The sequence below is a fragment of the Python bivittatus genome, unplaced genomic scaffold (assembly GCF_059951505.1).
Source record: "Python bivittatus isolate LINGU-HERP-01145 unplaced genomic scaffold, Pbiv_v1 ctg000070_np1212, whole genome shotgun sequence".
NCBI classification, from domain to species: Eukaryota; Metazoa; Chordata; class Lepidosauria; order Squamata; family Pythonidae; genus Python; species Python bivittatus.
Genome location: NW_028277034.1, coordinates 27,201,991 through 27,225,704, shown reverse-complemented (window position 1 = coordinate 27,225,704; position 23,714 = coordinate 27,201,991). Strand labels below are relative to the sequence as shown.

General features: G+C 37.9%; 1 long non-coding RNA gene across 19 annotated transcripts in view; it reads right to left on the bottom strand.

The window, feature by feature from the left end:
• LOC148216862 (uncharacterized) overlaps positions 1-23,714 on the bottom strand; it is a 137,239-nt gene that overhangs the window by 42,197 nt on the left and 71,328 nt on the right. Inside the window, exons 2-3 of one of the 19 annotated variants that reach the window (XR_015794561.1) lie at positions 13,047-13,082; positions 12,794-12,872 (exon numbers count right to left, since the gene is read on the bottom strand). The exons of the other annotated variants lie outside the window; for them this stretch is intronic. This is a non-coding gene — a long non-coding RNA (uncharacterized LOC148216862). The remainder of the gene's footprint in view (positions 1-12,793; positions 12,873-13,046; positions 13,083-23,714) is intronic. 19 annotated transcript variants of the gene reach the window in all.

Below are 23,714 nucleotides of genomic sequence, written 5' to 3'. Positions count from 1 at the left end.
TTAAGAAATGCTGAAATTATAACCTAAAGTCAGCCTGTTTGCCTTGTGGGAAGTTGCTTAGTCTCCAGTTTCCCCCATGAGTGACAAGCCCTGACCTGAGCTCTGAAATTTTCAAACAAGAACTTGTAGAAGGAGAACTGTGTTAGTCTATGGTAGGCCAAAATTGGAAGGAGTCAGGTAACACCTTTCCCAACTATGTTTTTTGATGATGATGATGATGATGATGATGATGATGATGATGATGATGATGATGCATAAACTTTTTAAAAAATGGAGCTCACCCCATCAGATACGGGAATGGCTAAACTGATGTAGAATTTGGGCAGGGAGGGCAAAATTTGGGCTGTTTATGAAGTTGCCTGCTACATATGAGACAGACTACAGGTACTTTATCATTTAACAATTGTAATGTGTTAAAAACTTATTGTGTTTGTTGAAACCTTCTGAGATTGCCTGAAACCTTTTGATATATGGGTTTTCAGTAATTTCTTACTCAATCATGCTTTCAAACTCTCATTTTTATGAAATGGTCACTTTGAGAGCTATAGTAGCATCCTGGGAAGTTGAAATGGTCTGAAATTACTTTGTCCTTGTTTTGAGTCTTGATGTTAAACTTGTGTCCATTAATTCTTTAGTGCAAAGTTTGTCCCATTTGTCCTACATGGAATCCAAACTGGCTCTATCTATCTATCTATCTATCTATCTATCTATCTATCTATCTATCTATCTATCTATCTATCTATCTTGATAGATGATGGCATATATTACATTAGAAGAAGTGCATGTGAAAGTCTCTTTAAACTTGTGTGTGTACTTGTTAGAGCCTGTGATGGTGCTGTTGGAGTAGATGTGGGGCCAAAGTAATCACCTGGGTTTGTTGCAGGGTCTAGCTTTCATGTTAGCATCATTGCCCTGTTGTTTCCTGTTGTTTGACAACTCCCAACAATCACTGTATACTTATAAAATTATTACTTGTAAAATACTTCTTGTATATGCTGAAGTTAACAATAGCCCACAAAATCTTCTGCTATAATAAATGTTCTAGAATTGCTGGAATTGAAACCTATATCTAAAATAAAAGGGGGGGGGGCAAAACCATGCAGAGTATGGCTTTTGGAATTCTTTCCAGTTCCTCTACTAGCTGAACATAGCTGGTACATAGCTGGTGGACATATACTGTAAGGGGCCTGTATTTTTTCCTATGCAACAAAGTAATGTATTGCATCTCTCTCTGTTTGTATTTCTGCTCTCTTCTCATGTTACATCTCCGTATTTCTGTGTGCATGTATGTACTGGGAAGTACAGGGTGGGGGTAGCCACTCCATTTTGGGCCACATAAACAGGAGGAATGTACTTAGAATAGAATAATCAGCAACATTTCAAGACAGTGCCTAACTAAATCTCCAATAGAGACATGTTGGGGATATTTTTTTTTTTTTTGCAGTTCCTTGCTGAATCTCATTCATTTTCAAAACTAATCTTCAATGTTGGTGTTGTTGGAATCTCCTGCGCCCCCCCCCCCCCACACACACACAAAGTGCTGTTTTGGAGAGTTACCCTGCTTATGGATAGGCAGACAAAGTCCCAAACCCCTTTACATAATTTGTTTCCATTAGTTGGAAAGAATAAAAACAGTCAATAAAGCTGTTGGTCTGGTGCCCTGGGAAAGTTAGGAGGTAATTACAAGAAATAGGGAAAAGACAGTGCCTGTCTTTTCAGAAGAGTGTATTCATGAAATGAAGTGTAGCTGTAACTGACTAATACTATAGGTAGCAAAGAAGTATCTAGAGTTTTGCTGAGTAAAAGTTAATACATCACATTTTTGCAATTCTTAGAGGAAGAAAGTCAAAAGATTGTCTTGGCCTTAGATATAACTTATTATTTCTAGCCTTTATCAACAAAACAAAACACCCCTTTATAAAATCTAAGAATAGATTTCACAGTGTTAAATACAGCAAAGAAAAAAAACCTGTATAATGCAGCCTAGGGGAAGGGCAGGGAAAGAGTGATAGTGAATCTCAGTTTAATTCAGATCATGGAGCATTTTAACTAATCAAGTCCACTCCAATAGCAAAAGACTGTGGGTGTTAAGAAGACATATCATTAGCTGATTTCCATTCTAGAACCAAAACCAAATAAAGGAAGAGCTGAAAACAAACACAAATGTGTTACACTGACAAAAGCTCTCCAGTGGGAAATGGAAGACAACTAGAAGCAATGATAATAACATTTGGGTGTGCTTTCATTAAATGTGCAGTTAGGGATGCACTGAACAATTCAGAAATATTTCAAATTGTTGGGTATGTGACATAATTGCTAGTTTACAAACATGTCACAGCATTTACTATTCAGACTCTATTTCTATCAGAACAAGTCACTAGTTTTAATGCCTTGTACTCTTCTAAAACTGCCAAATATTCTTTAAAATAGCATTATTTTCAACTCAGTTTACGATAATCAGACTTTCTTTTTTTAAAAAAAAAAATCCCATCAGTATGCCACCCTATTTTGAGATTCCTATGTATTTTTATAAAATAACAACAGTAACAACACTCATGGACACAAAATATTTTTTTCCTCAAATGCTACATTATTATTTTTCTGTGTTAAAGATATAGAGACAAGTATTTCTATGAAGTATCTTCGTTACATTTTAACAGCTCTAAGCAATATTCATTACTCATTATTGTGTTTATTATTTATTGAAAATATTAATCATAAGTTTAGAAAGTGAAATGTTGTGAAGGAAGCAATTTTACCAGGAGGAAAAGGGGGAGGATAATGAAATTTACTAATTAAAGGCTATGAAACCTTTCAAGGAATCCCTGTTTTAGCCACTGTTGCTGACACTGCACTTATTGGTTCTGAAAAAGATGCTCATCATGAGGATATAATGTAGACTCTCCATATTGGAGTGCCTCAATTGGCACATGACCAAGAGTATCGATAAGCCTGATCAACCAGATGTGTCCTGGTGGTATGTTTCTGATAGTATCACCCACATATTTAATTAAAATTTTAGCTTCATTATTCTTTTCCAGAAATAACCTTAACTTTTATTTAGAAATTATCAACCTTTCAAGATAGGCCAGGTTTATTTTATTTTATTTTATTTATTTATGGAGCCTCTCATATTATGAGCCACAGTTCTGGATGAACAACCACAACAAAAACTGGTGCCCCAGGGCAAGACTCTTCCATACATTAATCCACTCTGTTTTACTAAGATTGAATTGAAGCCCATTCTTCCCTATGCAAACCCTTACAGCCTCCAAACACTGTACCAACTTTGGGCAGCATTGCCTGGCTGACTCAGGTTGGATATGCATAGTTGGGTATCATCAGCATATTGATGATACAACACTCCATGTTGCCAGATGACTTCTCCCAGTGATCTCATGCAGATATTAAAGAGAAGGGGCAAGAAACCAGAGCCTTGAGACACCCCACATTGCAGAGGCCTAGGGCTCTATCTACCTCCCCCAACACTGACTGTAACAGGCCACAGAGAAAGAAGGAGAACCAGTGCCTTCATTCCCAATGTTTGGAGCTGGTCCAGAAGGATTCCATGGTCGATAGTATTGAAAGCTGCTGAGAGATCCAGGAGGGCCATGAAAGATGCACCACCCCATCCTGAGCCCTCTACATCTCATCAAAAAGCATGAGAAATGCTGTCTCAGTGCTGTAGCCTTGCATGAACCTTAATTGAAAAGGATCCATATCATCCATTTGTTCCAGGCCCCTCTGAAGCTGAGTGTCTACTACATTCTCAGCAACCTTTCCTAAAAAGGAAATATTGGAGACTGGACAAAAGTTGCTTGACACAGTCAGGTCCAGTGATAGCTTCTTGAGAAGGGGATATACCACTACTTCCTTTAAGGCAGGTGGCACCATGCCCTCCCACAATGAGGCATTAATCACCACTTGGACTTAACTGCATGCCACCTCCTAGGAGGCCTGAACCAACCGGGGAGACACCGGTCCAAAACACACATGCTGACCAGCTATCTGTGGACACAATTACACTGGAAGTAAGCTCATTTTGCTGCTATTATCACCATAAGGTAAGTCCTAACATAGAATCTCCCTGTGCTTGATCATCCTTTGTCTTTGACCAGCAGCACTTTAGGTGTCTCTTGCATCATTTCATCTTCTTCATTTCCTGAATAAATCAAGAAACTCTATGGGATCTGTGAATACAGAGAGTTTGCATAAGCAACTACTCCATAGAAGTCTCTATTACAAATGTATACTAATATATGTGTTCAAAACAAAATATCACCTGCCACTATAGAGATTACAATTTTGCACTTAATACCAATGAAGTTGGCAGTTAATACCAAAATTTCATATACCAGCACCTCAAATGTTTGAAGCTTTTCAAAAGCTACTGTGCAACAATAGTGAGTGGAGATATAAAGAATTTTCTACTTAATGAAAGTAATTAATGACTTTCTCAGGGAGGATATTAGAAAAACTAAAGCAAATTAAGGTACGAGAAGATCTTTTTGGACATCCTGAGAGACTACAGAGCAACAAATTACTGGATCTCTATACATCCATCTAAGAGACTTAAAAAGTTCAAATGTGAATTTACCAACGTGCTAGACAAAATACGTAACCTGCCTTCAGAGTGGGCAGAGTGCCAGAGAATTGTTTATTTGTTTATTTGTTTGTTTTAAGAAAAAGTATCAGAAAAGATATGGGAAATTATTGATTTAACATTTTCCAGGCAAATTATTAGAAAGAAGATCAAAGAAAAAAAACATTAAGCATACAGATCACTAACTCATGCTCAAGGAAATCAGCATACATTCTGTAAATATAAAGTCCAACTAAACAAAATTGTACAGTGTTTTGAGAGCGTCAACAGGCAATTGAACAAAAGTAACCCTGTCAGTATTATATACTTGGATTTTCAAATAATCTTTGTCAAGGTTCCTTACATAGGCTCTTGAGTAAACTCAGTGTTTATGGAATAAGAGAACCTATCTTTTATGGATTCCCTTTAAATAAATGGAAACTACAGATCAGGAATTAATGGGCAATTTTCTCAGTAGAGAGAAGTAAGTTCATAAATGATCATGACTTAGGGATAAACAGTGAGCTAGTTATACCATGTATAATTAATCTGAAAAATTCATTATCACAAGATGTGATAATGGCCACTAGTTGGATGGCTTTAAAGGGAATTGGATCAATTCCTGATCTGTCAAGAATTATTAGCTTTGAAAATTCAATGTTATTTCTGCTTTGGAGGAAACATGCTTCCAAAAACAGCTGCAGGAAAACAACAGCAGGAGGGGAGGATGTGTCCATCCCTTGACTGCAAGCATACCAGAGGCATATGGTTGGCCACTGTGAAAAACAAAATGCTTGACTATGATAGTCCTTAGCAAGGGACTATCATTCAGCAAGACTATTCTTATGTCCTAAGTATGTTAATCAGATCACTCTTGTAGATAAACCCATGCAACATCTATTATTTTCTGAATCTGTACTGTTAATAATCTGCAGTCAAACTTTAAAATCACGGAAGTACATTTTAATATTATTGTGTTCTATTGGCATTAGTCAGAAATCCATTAGGTTTAGCTCTTGAAGATTAATGTGGATCATGAAGCTGTTAGATCTCTGGATGCACAAATGGTATAGTAGGAACTGCTTAAAGTAATAAAAATCAAATCAACAAAACTCAGGCAGAAATGCATGAGATGTATTTCTAGGAAATGATTGTGGAAGGATTGTAAATTATTTGAATTTCTACCTGCACTATATTAGGTGGATATATGTTTTGCATATCAGCATCAGACATCATTTTGCTTTTTGGCAAAATGTAAACAAAAGTAAAACATTTGCTGTTTTTCATGGATTATTTTCAGTCCACTCGCATAAACTGCACATCCATTCTCCACTTTGCAGTTCCCTTTGAGGAATCTTTGTAGTCTAGGATAATTTCTGATATGAATGTACAATATTTGCTCTTGGGAAAGGGGAAATACGGATATACTGCATATTTACAGTGACAAAAAATAACATAACTTTTGTCATCATGTTAATAATAAACATTACATTACTTTACTGAGACTTAAATAAGGCAAAAATCTCATGATGATTCAAGAGGGTATAGGGAAAATGTAGGGTTTAATATTGTTCCTACCATTTGTTAATATGTTTAAAGGAACAGCTGTTGTGCATTGATATGCAAAAGGCACAGCTCTCAAAGGAGAACTTCATAAAAGTTATGGACTTCTCTTTATGTCAATTTTTATAATGTATTTTTTTTTATATGTGCAAAAAAAAAAATAGTTCCAGCTGACACTGCTGACTGTAATTTCTCCATCTCAATATGATCTTTGATTCCTGATTTATTTTTATTTAATATGGGATTTATAACTCAAAACCAGCTATAGATTTTAAACTACTTCTTCAGACATTGTCAAACCTTCTTTTCTTTAATCAAAGAAATAACTTAGCAAGCCTCTGTGAGCAATCTGTACTGATTCCCTCACCACTGAAAATGGTCAGTTATATCAATAACAGAGAAATCTTGTTTCTCTTCATTTTTGTGAAGGAATGGTCCTTATATCTAAGTAAAGGAAAACAACACTGAGCCACTGTCCCAGCATTATTTCCAATCACTGAGTTTGATTGAACTTGCACCATAGGGAGTACTTAACAATTTCCTGCTGCTATCTAGTCCTTTTCTTAGTTGATCAAGACTCTGAACTTCCATTTCTGAGTCCAATATTTTATTCACTGCACCCCAATAAGAATACTGTTTGGCCGGAACAGTGGCATATACCATAATAAACGGATCTTTAAGGTCTTGTAACATTTTTGTAACATTCTAGACAATGCAGTGGTGTAAGACTTTAAATCACCTATTCTTTAGAGTTTGCATGAGAATTTTGCCAGCTTAGCTGGGAAATTTGCATTTTATAACTTGCCTCTTATTTATTTTATTTATTATTAAATGTATACCCCACATATATTTATGGAAACAATTGAGTCAACTTTCAACAATTTAAAATATTAAATTAATGAAACATAATAAAATTAATTCAATTAAAATTAAAACTAAAATCACTGTCCTAGCCTTTCTGGAACTCTCAGTGGCTTTCAGTACCATCAACCATGGTATCCTTCTGGATCAGCTCCAGGAATTGGGAGTGGGAAGCACTGATTTTCAGTGATTCTCATCCCTTCTCCATGGCCAGTTACAGCCAGTGTTGGGTGGAGGGAGGAAGATATCCAGCCCTAGGTCCTTGTGCTATAGGGTGCTCAGGGCTCAGCTCTCCCACTGCTCCTCTTTTACATCTATATGAAACCACTGAATGAGGTCATTTGATGACATGTAGTGTGTTATCATCAGTATGCTTATGAAAACCAGTTAAATATTTCCTAGCTGGTCAGGTGACGCTGTTGAGGTGTTGAACCAGTGTCTGAAAGCTGTGAGGGACTAGATAGGGAGGAATAGGCTCTGACTCAACCCTAGCAAATGGAGTGGCTTTGGGTTTTGGTCTCCCAGGGTCTGTAGAGGTGTCATATTTTCTTCTCACCAGAATTGCACTTCCCTAGAGTTGGTGCACAATTTGGGGGTCTTCCTGGACCTGCACTTCTGCTCAAGGAGCAGGAGGCATTTGTGGCCAGGGGAGGCCTTTGCACAGATTCATTTTGTGTGCCAATTTTTCCCATTCCTGGATAGGGTGGCCTTGCTTATGGTCACTCATGCCTTGGTCACTTCCCTGTTGGACTATTACAAAATGCTGTACATGGGGCTCCCTTTAAAGACCACCTAGAAATTACAACTCGTCCAGAATGCAATGTCACATGCAGTGTTGGGATCTCTTTGATTTCTCATAATACACTCCTGTTGCATGAGCTGCACTGGCTCCCAGTTTCTTTCCAGGTACAATTCAAGGTACTACTTATTACCTTTAAAGCCCTATATGGCATGTGACCAGGTTATTGGCAGAATTGCTTCTCCCTGCTCACCCTACCAGGTTGGATAGAGCTCTAGGTCCCTTCCTTTAAATGTTGCCATTTAGTGGGACCTAGGAAGTGAGACTTTTCTGTAGGGGCCTTGCCCTATGGAACTCCCTTCCCCATGGAATCGGGTAGCCCCCCCCCCCCATTTTGGGGGGGGGCTTCTGGAAGGCTGTAAAGAGCTGTCTCTTCCCCCAAGTGCTAGGATAGGATGAGTTGAGAGCCTGCGGATTGTTCTGTTGGATTCATCCAAGGAGGTTGGTTTGGTTTTAGGTTTTCTGTTTTATATTGTTGTTGTAAGCTGCCCAGAGTTGTGTTCTTAAGATGGGCTGCTATACAAATCTTATAAATTAATAAATAAGCAAACAAGCAAGCAAATAAACCAACACATCAGCCAGCATTTAAAAGTCTCATAAAAGATTCACTTTTGCCATTTTCCTAAATACAAGTAGGAGTAGGGAACCAATGTTTATATCAAATTGTACTACTTCATACCTTGAGAACCAAACAGGACAAGGTCCTTCCTACATAGCTCATAAACTTTCCATGACATTCTTTCATTCTACAATTGATATGTGATAGTAAACACCATCTGCCATCCTGTCAGTGATTTCTCACACATACAGACTACTTGTCGCTGATAGACTAAGTCTCAGAAATAGTTGAGAGAAGAAATAGAACCTCTAGCCTAGTGCTTGCCCTTTGGAACGCCATTCTTTCGGAGTTCCAGACAGCCCCAACCCTGTTGTCTTTCAAAAGAACCTTGAAGACCAAACCCTGGGCCAAAATGGGTTTTGTATCTACTGTAGATGATGCTTTATACTGTGTAAATGGGCAAAAGAGGTTTTTTTTCCTTTTCTTCTTCCTTTAAGAGTATATTTTTATTAGTGTTTTAAGGTATTTTTTTTTTTTTAAGCCTCATAAGCTGCCCTGAGTTGTTGGCACATGGGCAGACCTAAAAACTAAAAACTTAAATTATAAGAAATGAATAAAAGTCTGCTTTTCACATAGAAAGGACAGAGTTGAAATGGGCTACAGGAAGCTTTGACAGAATTGGACACAGAGTTGGAGAAGAAAAATGTTAGCAAGTAAATGTTATGTGGGATCAGTCTACTCAGCACAGATTTCTTGAGAGAGAAAGACAAAATACCCACCAGAAAAAGAGGCTCAAAGTTGTTCTAAAAGCAAGAGGTTGCCAAATTAGTTTTAACTGAACTTTTGCTAAGTTCTTAAGGAGTTTAATGGCAACAATATTTTAGGGTAGAGCAGTGTTTTCCAAAATGGTCAATATTGACCCACAATGAGACTATCCAAGGGGTCAATGTTATTATTATTGTTATTATTTTGTAGTACAGGTAGTCCCCAGTTTAAGAACGAGTTCTGGTCCCAAAGTCAAATTTATATGTAAGCTGGAACAATATTGTTGTATAATACTGCATAAGTAGTATTGTGTAATTAACTCAAATCATTGTGTATTTAACTCAGATTTTGCTACAGTAGGCTCTGTTCTTACCTATGGGTCATCCTTAAACCAGGTGTTCTTAAACTGGGGACTACCTGTACTATTAGTTAAAGTAGTATTTATTAAATTAATTACATATAATAAATGTTTGAGGGTTGATGAACAATCTGAAACTTCATGAAGGGGTCAATGAGCTGCAGAGTTTGGGTTAGAGACACTATTATTTTTGCATAAGCAATACCATTTCAAGCTACTTGCTACATTATTTTGAAGGTGGAATCAGAAAGAAAGGGAACCTGAAACTCTGTTTGCACATGTAAGCTGAATGTCATTTGCACCATTATTGAGCTGAAAGAGGGCATGTTGTAAAGAAATTTATATCTTTCAAACTATATTTTGCTACAAATAAATGTTAAAAAAATGTCTTGGTTCAAAGTAAGATTTTGTGTGCTGTATTTGCTATTATAGGATATAATATAAAAACTGAAATATTGTGGTATTTCCTAAAACCTTACGGATATTATGAAAGAATATAATATTATCTTTCTCCTTAGCTGTTGGAAGGAAGGAAGGAAGGAAGGAAGGAAGGAAGGAAGGAAGGAAGGAAGGAAGGAAGGAAGGAAGGGAGGGAGGGAGGGAGGGAGGGAGGGAGGGAGGGAGGGAGGGAGGGAGGGAGGAAGGAAGGAAGGAAGGAAGGAAGGAAGGAAGGAAGGAAGGAAGGAAGGAAGGAAGGAAGGAAGGAAGGAAGGAAGGAAGGAAGGAACTTTTTAGCATATTTTTTATTCCAAGAGATTTCCATGTCTTGTCATCATGACTTTTTTTACATACTATACACACTATCACTTTTGATTCTTGTATTCTTGTATTCTTATGCTGTTTTTTGTGTCTGCTCTGCCTAGCTGTGCATTAAAGTTTACAATATAGATTTTGCAGCTCTCTCCGTGTGCCATACAATGAGGTCTGTCATAGCCAATCTGGATGTTGTTTAGATGCATACATTTCAGGTTCCAGATTCCAACTAGGTTATCCTGCTGAAGAGTTTTAGGAGCTGATATTCAAATTTGAAGAATGTGGTAAGATTGATCAATTGATTTTTCACAGTTCTACTCCATCGCTATCTAGAGGCTCCAGCAGCTTATATAGATTATAAAAGCTAGGTAAAACATCCACAGTATAGCTACAACTACAAGCAATTAAAATAGAAAGTTGAGGAAGACTGCTGTATTTGAAGATTGCCAGTCTAAATGTTTATACATCAATGGGAAAAATGGAAAACAGGGACCTAAAGCTGTCCTACAGTTTATAGTACCTTGCCAGTAGACTGATATATTAGCTTTTGCATGTCTTACTCAAATGTGTGCCCTTCTTTATTGTGTGCATGTTGTGTATATATATGATTAATTTTTCCTTTTTTCATAATGTCAAGCATGGTTTTTACATGAGTAGAAACACTTTTGCTAACAGCTACATGAGATAGTCATTTATACAAAAGGGAATTCATTTTAAATAATGCCAGAAGTGAGTCTGCAGCCACCATCATGTCCTAACTGGACCCAGTTTAAAATTTTAGTTGATTTATATTATAAAGTATGTTGTATAAACAGCGGGCTTCCTCCCCTCTTTTTTATATGCACTAATGGCCTTAATAGCTTTTAGTAATAGTAACCTTTGGCTGAATGGGACTCAAGACATTTGGAACCTGGAAGTTTCTCCTTTGAAGAAAAGTCTACAGCTGTTTAATAACAATGGAAAGATCACTGGGCAGTTAGAGAACCTAAGATATACAAAATTTATTTTCCTAGCAGTAAGTGCTTGGGAAATTAAATAAGCAGACTGTCATTATTCACTTGGAATTTGGCTATCTACATTTCCAAAGCTTATAAATAAATTTTAATCATTGTTCCAGTTCAGACAATAATTGAAATAATAGTAGTGAATGTAGTGGAAATAAAGCATTGGCTGAAGTGGATAGGCATTAAGGTAAATGTTTAACTGCATCATTTATCAAGGGATAAAGCTTCAACGCGTCTTTCAATAAAAGTACAAACTTCCACGTGAAAATAGGTTTGTATTGCTTTTGCTGTGACAGAAGATACCATAACAAAATTAATCCAGTGTAGAACATGTATAACAAAAGATGTTATTAAAAACAACTTAAGGCAATATTTTTCATTAGAAAAAAGGCATAAAAGTAAAAGTGAGCCAGTGATTTGATTTATATATAAATGCCATGACATTTTATTCTTTATAATGTGTTGGTTCTTTGGCAGGTATATTAATATTTTGAAGTAATGCAGCTTGGAGCTTGGTTTGGGGTATTTTTGATTACTGAGAAATTAGAAGAAAAACAATTGATTCTTAATTTGTCTCAAGCAAGGAGAACATCTGGTCCTCCCCCTCCAACTTAGGGTTTTTCTGAACTGCAGACTTAAACAGCTTGACTCCATGCATTAAACCAGCAGGAAAGGAAGCAGGCTTAAGAAGGCAGTGGCCAATGACCACAGGAACAGAGGCATTTCCTACAACACATCACAAAAGCAAACAGAGGTAGAACTGTTTATTTACAATGAAATGAAGTACAACAGGCAAGTCAGACAGTACTGCTTGTGCTGGTGTAAGTTAGAAAATACTACTTTTGATGCATATCAGGAAAAGACAGGAGCCTGAGGGTAAACAGAGGACAACATGTCTATTTAAGCCTCCCAGTTCCAGGAATATTCCAACATTAACTCTCAGTGGGGTGGTGCTTCCCCATTCAAGATTTGTATGCAATCTGGGGGCCTTCTTGTACAATCAGATCCTGTTCAAAGAGCAGGCGACAGCTGTGGCCAAAAGGGCCTTTGCACAGACCAGCACTCATGCCTTGGTCACCCCATGAATAGATTACTATAATAGGCTCTAGTGGAAGCTGCCCCTGAAGATCATGTGGAAGGTACAGCTGGTCTAGAAAGTAGCAGCATGGGCAGTGATGGGAGCAGCACATTATGCTTATTTGACCTTGCTGCTTTGTGAGATGCATTAGTTACCATTTGGCTTCTGGGTGCAGTTCAAATGGTGGTTATCACCTTTAAATCCCTGTATGGCATAGGGCTGGTTATCCAAGGGACCACTTATCTCCAGTTATTTCCACCTATCTAGTGAGATCAAACAGAGGGGGTGCACTCCAGCTCCTGTCCATCAAACAGTGTCATTTACTGGACTTGGTTCTGGCCTTGGTTTTGTTATTTTTGAGTAACAAAATATTCTTTTGAGTAAGAATATTTGAGATTCAGTGGTTTACATAAAATATTTTTCTTCAGGCCTCAGAGTGTCTATCTTCTCATTAGCTGGCTATGTAGTTACCTTCTGTTTCCAGGCACAAGTTCAGGCCAAACATGTTGTTTATCTTGAAACCATGCTTTGATCAGACTTTGATGTCCACCTGAAGGAAGGAGGAGGGAAGATGCAAACTGGCAATGTCTAAAAATGTGCATTTAGTAACTAAAAAGCAAATGTAATACACACACACACACATACACACACACACACACTGTGTATATGTGTGTGTGTGTGTGTGTATACATACATACATACAGTAGAGTCTCGTTTAACCGACCTTCGCTTATCCGACATTCCATCTTATCCGACGCCCCTAAAAAAACACAACAACACGCATAAATCAGAGACGAGAAAAGTGTGCCGCTTGTTTGCGAGCGTGAGTGTACTCTTTCTTGTTGCTCCTGACGGTGCGGCTGCACAACACAAAAATCGATTGCAACAGGCGCAGCGGATCGTTTTTTTTTTTTTTTTTACCGCACTCAATTGTTACTGTGTGTTATCCGACATTTTCACTTATCCAATGTTCTGCCGACCCGTTTATGTTGGATAAGCGAGACTCTACTGTATTTAGAACTGTTGTGTAATGTACTACAAAGGATGTTGGAACCTTTTTACAGATGGACTTTCATTGTATCCTAGATCCCAAAAAAGTGCTATAAACTTGCCAGCTTTGGGATACATGCACTGTTGTTTGCTTTTGAAAAAAAGAGTTTCTGGCAGCAAAAGATAGGTAAGGTTCTTTTATCTGTATATTCTTCTTTCAACACATTCCTTAACTGATCATTGTTATATCTGGCCTTCTTTTATTCAATAAATTTCTTTGCTTTTCACCTCATTTGTGTTGCTGCCAAATCCCCAAACCTACAACTCACAATCCCCATAGCAAAATTATGGATTATAGAGAGAGAAAAGCTGGAGGTTATGAGTATAACACAGAGTGTATATTTCCTGTGTATAAACTCCAACATGCTTTGGGCTGAACTATAAATGGTGCTCTGAAATCCCAGATGGTTGCCAAGTATAATTACATGTGAACATGTCATTTCATACTGCGGTACAGCACTTACTTTATTCTGTTTATCCCAGTGAAGAGCATAAGGTGGCGGGTAGAATGAGCACTGCAGTACTGGTTAAAGAAGGTGGAGCTGGTTAACTGATAGGAATAGCAAACATCGGGATGGAAAAAGAAGTAACCAGAGGGAAGAAAGGCAATCTATTAAGAAGCAATTTATGGGAACGGTTAAGGACAACCTGCCTGTAAAGCTGTATTGTATGCTTTAATCCTATACCCATTAAAGAGAAATAAGTCCTATTGAATTGTGCATAGACATGCAAAGGCAATAGACCTATGGAGTTAAATTCAATGAGTTGAATGATCAATCTTAGTTAAGAAAATTAAATTTTAAAAAGAATATTATAGTAGGATTGCTGCTGTAAATTATTATGAAAGAACATAAGATTTTGTGCCATCACTCAGATTTACAAGGCTACATAGTTATAGGCAGTATCGATTTGTACATATTGCTGTCTTTCATTTATGAACATTTGTATAAATCAGCAGAGATTCTTTCTAAAAATAGAATCTCTAGAGGTGGTTTTGAAGGATTTGTATCTGGAGTAAAAAACTCATGTTCATTTTCCCATATTTTACAGATTCCCACAATTTAATTAGAATGCTCAAATGTGGGGGGGAAAGAACTTGATAATCTATATGTGGAAAAAAAAATGAGTGCATATGGTTTGTTCCAGTTTATAGTACAATCTCTTAAGCACATCTGCACCACCATCTACTGGAAAGGTGAGTAACTATATATCAGCAATCTCTGTTTTCCTTCATTTTGCCTATCTTATGATAAATATCAAGGAAAATGTCTTGTATGTCTGAAAAAGTTTGGGCTTTATTTTTTAACTTCTGGATATTTATTTCCAAAGCATTCCTAAAGAAAACTTATAGTAAGCTTCATTTGTACTGACATATATACTTCATGAACAAAATAGCCTTTGCAAAACCACTCATATACTTGTTTTGTAACTTCTCTTTGTTTCTGAAGATCTTTAAAATTCCTCCTCAATTTTATGAAAATAAAAGGAAGCTATCCTATCTTCACTAAGCTCAATGAGGTTTTACTTCTCTAGGCATGTTTTGGTTGTACTCTTGCCAACAGCATTAAATTGGATCTAGTGAAGACAGAATGCCTACTTTTAACTATTCTTAATTGTAGCTTGAAATATTCTGAATTAAAAACTTCAGAAATTCACATTTCTTTTATTGTCTTCTAAAGTATAGAGGTGTGTTTAATCTTCAACGGTTCAAACAACTCAGAGTACTTTCCCCCCAAAGTAAACTCTATTACCAATTTTCAGAAGATATTTCTATGCATCTTCCATAATCTCTCTGTCTTTAAAATAGATTTGATACTAGTGAGAACATGTGTTTTGGTCTGTGTTTTCAAATTTTTATTAATAAAATATGTTTATGTATATACAAACAATGTTGCTTACATGTATTTATATACTTCTTTGGGTAAAATGTGTTAGATTATAACATAAATTTCCATACGTGAAAATCAGAGTATGGCAGCAGATATACTAATATTATTAAGATTGAAATAAAATGAAACATGCATTTCAAACTGATTTATCATTACAATTTAAAACTTTTTTTTGAATCTCATTTTCAGTGAATTAATTAATTAAGTTTGTACTCACCACAATCAGCAGGATTCTCAGTGGTTCTCAACACACAATAATACAACAACCACTCCCTACCTTATTTTTCAGTGATTTATAGAAACATATAAAATACATAATATTTTATGTGGGTCCAGATAGCACAAGATAATTCAAGAAATCCAAACTGAAAGCATAAAGCAGGAGTATGAGATTCCACTGCTACAAAACAGCTCAGAAAGCTTTTCCCACTAAGAACAACAGCAAGTTGCAAACAAATTGTAATTTTAATAATATGGAAGGTAATCATATTAATTATATATAATTTTATTTGAATTATATTGAAATGGATTAAGATTTAATTTTTGATCTAGCTCTGCTTACTTTAATTGTCTTATGCTTACCTACTTTTTGGGAGAAGGGACCTTAGCAACCACTCAAATCTAAATGTTGCACTTGACGCTGAAACATAAATACATTTTCAGAATCAACGTTAAACTTCTTTAAAAGCTATGTTCTTCTTTTAACTAGTCTCAGCTCCTGTTGACTACACTGGCATGCCCATGTAATATCTATCTATCTATCTATCTATCTATCTATCTATCTATCTATCTATCTATCTATCTATCTATCTATCTATCTATCTCCTGGTGATTATATGGACACATCTTATAGTTTTGTTTTTGTTTTTTAAAAAGCAAGAGCAAAGAAATAGTTTGTCATCACCTTTTAACAGGGTATTTCTTTGCTTTTTAACTTCTTGGTTTTTTTAAAAAAAACCAAACTTCTAAATCCAGTTCTGGTGTTGCCTAGTGGTCTTCAATCCAAATATTAAGCAACACAACCCTGCTTAGTTTTCAAGCTCACCCAAGTTCAGCAGTGTTGTGCCACCTGCTGAGCCAAAATAAATAAATATAAAATCCTTACACAATTCCTATTTTACTAGCTAATTTCTGTCATGGTAAGTTATGTTGTTGTTTGTTGTTTAGTCGTTAAGTCGTGTCCGACTCTTCGTGACCCCATGAACCATATTGCGCCAGGCCTTCCTGTCCTTCACTGCCTCCCTGAGTTTGCTCAGTTTCATGCTCATTGCTTCAGTGATGCTATCTAACCATCTCATCCTCTGCCGTCCTCTTCTCCTTTTGCCTTCAATCTTTCCCAGCATCAGGGTCTTCTCCAAAGAGATCTCTCTTCGCATTAGGTGGCCAAAATATCTGAGCTTGAGCTTCATTATCGATCCTTCCAATGAGCAATCAGGGTTGATTTCCTTTAAGATTGACTGGTTTGACCTCCTAGCAGTCCAGGGAACTCTTAAGAGTCTTCTCCAGCACCACAGTTCAAAGGCATCAATTCTTCGGCGCTCGGCCTTTTTTATGGTCCAGCTCTCACAGCCATACATTACTACTGGAAAAACCATAGCTTTGACTATGCGGATCTTTGTCGGCAAGGTGACGTCTCTGCTTTTTAATATGCTATCTAGGCTTGCCATAGCTTTCCTCCCAAGGAGCAAGCGTCTTTTAATTTCATGGCTGCAGTCTCCGTCTGCGGTGATCTTGGAGCCCAAATAAATGAAGTCTGTTACTGCTTCCATTTCTACCCCTTCTATCTGCCAGGAATTGATGGGTCCAGATGCCATGATCTTAGTTTTTTTAATGTTGAGTTTCAAGCCAGCTTTTGCACTCTCCTCTTTCACCCTCATCAAGAGGCTCTTTAGTTCTTCTTCACTTTCTGCCATTAGGGTGGTATCGTCTGCATATCTGAGGTTGTTGATGATTCTCCCTGCAATCTTAATTCCGGCTTGTGATTCTTCCAGCCTGGCATTTCTCATGATGTACTCTGCATATAGGTTAAATAAGCAGGGTGACAGTATACAGCCTTGTCGTACACCTTTCCCTATTTTGAACCAATCGGTTGTTCCATGACCGGTTCTAACTGTTGCTTCTTGGCCCGCATACAGATTTCTCAGGAGACAGGTAAGGTGGTCTGGTATTCCCATCTCTTTAAGAATTTGCCACAGTTTGTTGTGATCCACACAATCAAAGGCTTTTGCATAGTCAATGAAGCAGAAGTAGATATTTTTCTGGAACTCTCGTGCTTTCTCCATGATCCAGCGAATGTTGGCGATTTGATCTCTAGTTCCTCTGCCTCTTCGAAACCCAGCTTGTACATCCGGTAGTTCTCGGTTCATATATTGCTGAAGCCTAGCTTGTAGGATTTTGAGCATAACCTTGCTAGCATGTGAAATGAGTGCAATTGTGTGATAGTTTGAGCATTCTTTGGCGTTGCCCTTCTTTGGAATTGGAACGTAAACTGACCTTTTCCAATCCCGTGGCCACTGTTGCGTTTTCCAAACTTGCTGGCATATTGAGTGCAGCACTTTAACACCATCATCTTTTAGTATTTTAAATAACTCAGCTGGAATCCTGTCATCTCCACTAGCTTTGTTGTTAGCAATGCTTCCTAAGGCCCACTTGACTTCACTCTCTAGGATGTCTGGCTCAAGGTCAGTGATCACACCAGCGTGGACATCAGGGACATTAAGATCTTTCTTGTATAGTTCTTCTGTGTATTCTTGCCACCTCTTCTTAATCTCTTCTGCTTCTGTTAGGTCCCTGCCTTTTTTGTCCTTTATCATGCCCATCTTTGCACTAAACGTTCCTTTCATATCTCCAATTTTCTTGAAGAGATCTCTAGTCTTCCCCATTCTATTGTTTTCCTCAATTTCTTTGCATTGTTCATTTAAGAAGGCCTTCTTATCTCTCCTTGCTATTCTCTGGAAATCTGCATTCAGTTGCTTATATCTTTCCCTTTCACCCTTGCTTTTCGCATTCCTTCTTTCCACAGCTATTTGTAAAGCCTCATCAGACAGCCATTTCCTATTTTACTAGCTAATTTCTGTCATGGTAAGTTATACGTAAAATGTATTCTGCCATCTATATTATTCTACATGATATATCCAGAACTTAGGAACATAATTTTTTCTCATCATGAGTAGCAATCTTGTGAACTAATTTATTTAGATGAGAAACTTGAAAAGCAATTTCTCATAATAATACTCCAATGACAAATCAGGAATGAGTAAAAACATGAAAGAAGCAGACTGTAGACTCAAGCTCAGTTTTCTGCTGCATGCCTTTAGCTGGACAGCTCTGTCTATTCAATCCATGGACCAAGACACCTGTAGATTCTTGAACAGTTGCAAATCCTGGAAAAATTATTACTGTCCTTAGGAAGAACACCTTTCTACATGTTGAGCAGAGATTCCATGGAACTCAGTTATATTATCTCACACAACTGAAGTAATAGACATAGCACAGTTACCATATGCTCTTTCAGATTATTTTTAAAAGCTGTGGAGAACATAAGGAGCTGCATGAATCACTTCCAGCTCTGACAAATGGATCAGTGTGTGCCTGGCAGAAGCAAATGTCAGTAAGAGCAACATGCATAAATGTAGCACACCATGTTCCTGATTTGTAATAGAAGAACTATATAGTTGCTTTCCTCACACTAGAAACCTTTTCAGAGGTTACTAAATCAGCAACCCAGTGAGATCTCAGACTTATCAAATTATACAGAATTAAAGTGAGGTTTGTACAGTGCTTCTGATTTAAAACGTTGCTATCATTTCCATATTTATCTGGAGGTAAGTTTCACTGGACTTCCCTAAACATGAATAAAACTGTACCATCATAATAAAATTAAATGATTAAACAATGCATCATGGTTATAAGCATCTAACAAAATTGCTCAGTTTTCAAAATTATTCAGAAGTGCTTCAGACTTTGTGCAAGTACTGTACAACAGCTCTTTGTTATTAGAGTAACTCAAAGTTTTTTTTTTTTCAGATTACGATCCAAGCCTGAAAAATAATGTCATTGCTTTAAAGAATCCACCAATTAAAGATGAAACAACTATTAATTTGTCCTCCTTAAATCACTGATTGTCCAAAACTTGATCAGCTTTGATTATCAGGACTGCCACTGAGTTTCACCTAAAACAAAATCTGGAATAATTATTAATTATTATATAATAAACATGACAATTATTTTTTGCTTGATATTTCCAAAGAATTTCAGAGAAATAGGACTACAAAGGACTACAAAGAAACACAGTAGGTGATATACCACCTCTGTACAGTTTAATTTAACATGTTCAACTTACATTCACTGTGGGAATTCTGTCAGGTAAATACCCATGTGAGACTGCAGGTAACACCTAAAATGATGAGTGTGGTTTCACATGTAAAGTTCTTAATGGGCACAAGGTATGTTCAGCACAGAACTGGAAATTTTGCACACAGTCTTCTAAATGGTACTGAATTGATAACAGGCATAAAACTTATCACTAGAATTAGGTCAAGGCAACCATGATTTTTACTAGAATACAGTGGCACAAGACCAGAAAAAAGGAGCATTTATGGTACGAATTATTCAGGGAGCAGACAAAATGGCTTTCCTTTTGTGTTGCCTAGTAACAGGGTGGAGCTAAGTTAGGTATGCTGGGCTTCTTGTAGACATAGCATACCAAGCTGCACTAAAAATATTCTAACTTCTATGCTAGGGATTGTGTTTAAAAAAAATAATGCTTTTCTGTTCCTTCAGGGTTTTTTTAGATGATTATATCAAGTTTCACCAAATTGTTGTTTTGCTGAATATAATCTGCTCAGATACAGGGCTTGCAATTTCCCTGTGGAACCCTTTAAACAACCTTCCCTAAATTTATTCTTTCCTAGGAATACTGTATCTGGGCTGCAAAAATCCCAGAGAATGCTATAGGGCAATCACAAGTCTTCTATATCTCTCTGCTGCTGGCTAGTGCTTATCTATATTTTTGCTGCCCGTATATCATAGCCCCCTCCTTCATGGATCACTGCCTTGTCGTGGCAAAGGGGCTTGCGTAACTCAGTGAAGCTATACTGTACAGGGCCACCCAAGACGGACAGGTCATGACAGAGAGTTCTGACATAATGTGGTCCACTGGAGAAGGAAATGGCAATCCACTCCAGTATTCTTGCCAAGAAAACCCCATGGACAATGTCAAAAGGCTAAAAGATATGACGCCGGAAGATGAGCCCCTCAGGTCAGAAGGTGTCCAATATGCTACTGGGGAAGAGCGGAGGGCAATTCCAAGTAGCTCCAGAAAGAGTGAAGTGGCTGGGCCAAAGCCGAAAGGACGTTCAGCTGTGGATGTATCTGGATGTATCTGAAAAGAAGTTCCGATGCTGTAAAGAACAATATTGTATAGGTACCTGGAATGTAAGATCTATGAACCAAGGCAAGCTGGATGTGGTCAAACATGTGATGATAAGACTGAATATCGACATCTTGGGAATCAGCAAACTGAAATGGACAGGAATGGGTGAATTTAATTCAGGTGACCATTATATCTATTACTGTGGCAAGAAACCCTTAGAAGAAATGGAGTAGCCCTCATAGTCAATAAGAGAGTGGGAAAGGCAGTAATGGGGTACAACCTCAAAAATGACAGAATGATCTCAGTGCGTATCCAAGGCAAACCATTCAACATCACAGTAATCCAAGTCTATGCCCCAACCACTGATGCCGAAGAAGCTGAAGTTGATTGGTTCTATGAAGACCTACAACACCTTCTAGAACACCAAAAAAAGATGTCCTTTTCATCATAGGGGATTGGAATGCTAAACTAGGAAGTCAAGGAGTAATCAGACTAACAGGCAACTTTGGCTTTGGAGTACAAAATGAAGCAGGGCAAAGGCTAATAGAGTTCTGTCAAGAGAACAAGCTAGTCATAGCAAACACTCTTTTCCAACAACACAAGAGATGACTCTACACATGGACATCACCAGATGGTCAATACTGAAACCAGATTGATTATATACTTTGCAGCCAAAGATGGAAAAGCTCTATACAGACAGCAAAAACAAGACCAGGAGCTGACTGTGGCTCAGATCATGAGCTTCTTACTGCAAAATTTAGGCTTAAATTGAAGAACATAGGGAAAACCACTAGACCACTCAAGTATGACTTGGATCATATTCCTTGTGAGTACACAGTGAAGGTGATGAATATATTTAGGGGATTAGATCTGGTACACAGAGGGCCTGAAGAACTGTGGATGGAGGTCCGTAACATTGTACAGGAGGCAGCAACTAAAACCATCCCAAAGAAAAAGAAATGCAAGAAAGCAAAATGGCTCTCTGATGAGGCTTTACAAATAGCTGTGGAAAGAAGGAATGCAAAAAGCAAGGGTGAAAGGGAAGGATATGAGCAACCGAATGCAGATTTCCAGAGAATAGCAAGGAGAGATAAGAAGGCCTTGTGAAATGAACAATGCAAAGAAATCGAAGAAAACAATAGAATGGGGAAGACTAGAGATCTCTTCAAGAAAATTGGAGATATCAAAGGAACGCTGAGTGCAAAGATGGGCATGATAAAGGACAAAAAAGGCAGGGACCTAACAGAAGCAGAAGAGATTAAGAAGAGGTGGCAAGAATACACAGAAGAACTCTACAAGAAAGATCTTAATGTCCCTGATGTCCATGCTGGTGTGGTCACTGACCTTGAGCCAGACATCCTAGAGAGTGAAGTCAAGTGGGCCTTAGGAAGAATTACTGACAACAAAGCTAGTGGACATGACAGTATTCCAGCTGAGTTATTTAAAATACTAAAAGATGATGCTGTTAAAGTGCTGCACTCAATATGCCAGCAAGTTTGGAAAATGCAACAGGCCACGGGATTGGAAAAGGTCAGTTTACGTTCCAATTCCAAAGAAGACCAATGTCAAAGAATGCTCAAACTATCGCACAATTGCACTCATTTCACATGCTAGCAAGGTTATGTTCGAAATCCTACAAGCTAGGCTTCAGCAGTATATGCACCGAGAACTACCAGATGTACAAGCTGGGTTTCGAAGAGGCAGAGGAACTAGAGATCAAATTGCCAACATTCGCTGGATCATGGAGAAAGCATGAAAGTTCCAGAAAAACATCTGCTTCTGCTTCATTGACTATGCAAAAGCCTTCGATTGTGTGGATCACAACAAACCGTGGCAAATTCTTAAAGGGATAGGGGTACCAGACCACCTTACCTGTCTCCTGAGAAATCTGTATGCAGACCAAGAAGCACCAGTTAGAACTGGTCATGGAACAACCGATTGGTTCAAAATAGGGAAAGGAGTACGACAGGGCTGTATACTGTCACCCTGCTTATTTAACCTATATGCAGAGTACATCATGAGAAATGGCAGGCTGGAAGAATCACAAGCCAGAATTAAGATTGCAGGGAGAAGCATCAACAACCTCAGATATGCAGATGATACCACCCTAATGGCAGAAAGTGAAGAAGAACTAAAGGGCCTCTTGATGAGGGTGAAAGAAGAGAATGTGAAAGCTGGCTTGAAACTCAACATTAAAAAAACGAAGATCATGGCATCTGGACCCATCAATTCCTGGCAAATAAAAGGGGTAGAAATGGAAGCAGTAACAGACTTCATTTATTTGGGCTCCAAGATCACTGCAGATGGAGACTGCAGCCATGAAATTAAAAGTCGCTTGCTGCTTGGGAGGAAAGCTATGGCAAACCTAGATAGCATATTAAAAAGCAGAGACATCACCTTGCCGACAAAGATCTGCATAGTTAAAGCTATGGTTTTTCCATTAGTAATGTATGGCTGTGAGAGCTGGACCGTAAAGAAGGCTGAGCACCAAAGAATTGATGCCTTTGAACTGTGGTGCTGGAGAAGACTCTTAAGGGTCTCCTGGACTGCTAGGAGATCAAACCAGTCAATCTTCAAGGAAATCAACTCTGATTGCTCATTGGAAGGATTGATACTGAAGCTCAAGCTCAGATACTTTGGTCACGTAATGCAAAGAATGGACTCCTTAGAAAAATCATTTCCTGATGCTGGGAAAGATTGAAGGCAAAAGGAGAAGAGGATGGCAGAGGATGAGATGATTAGATAGCATCACTGAAGCAATGAGCATGAAACTGAGCAAACTCAGGGAGGCAGTGAAGGACAGGAAGGCCTGGCGCAATGTGGTTCATGGAGTCATGAAGAGTTGGACACGACTTAACGACTGAACATATGGTAGCCCTGTGCTTTCCAAATATTTGTGGTCCACAATTACAAGAAACTGGAAATATTACAGACATCATGATGGGTTGGGAATGCTGGGAAATCCAGTCTTAACACAACTGGAGGTGTAGAGAGTAAGGAAGATGACCTTGCTGAAATATCCAAAAACCTCAATCTAGGCAAATGGGGCTGAAATGTTTTTTAAGTCCAGAGTAATGGG